We start from the raw sequence: 315 nt of genomic DNA, 5'->3' as shown, positions 1-315 counted from the left end.
ATTTGACACTGCTGCCTCTCAAGCGAATTGACACAACACGACAACGTCCTGAAACAAGCACGTCTCTCTACCCCATACCCACTCCACCAACCGCAGTACAACAAACAACAAAAGAACCGAGAAAACAAATTACAAAAAAGTAGCAAAACCCCGGAGCTGTTATGCACCACGGTCGAAGTCATGGAGTGCGCTCAGAAAAAAACAGGAAAAGTGGCATCGGATGGGGAAAAAAGCACCCAGANTGTTTCTCGTTGTCTGCGTGGTCTCTACGGCTCCGCTCCTCAATAACACCTCAGTGTTCCATTTGACACTGCT

Source organism: Trypanosoma theileri (genome assembly GCF_002087225.1).
Source record: "Trypanosoma theileri isolate Edinburgh chromosome Unknown TM35_Tth_38_V1, whole genome shotgun sequence".
NCBI classification, from domain to species: Eukaryota; Euglenozoa; class Kinetoplastea; order Trypanosomatida; family Trypanosomatidae; genus Trypanosoma; species Trypanosoma theileri.
This window is presented reverse-complemented; position numbering follows the sequence as displayed.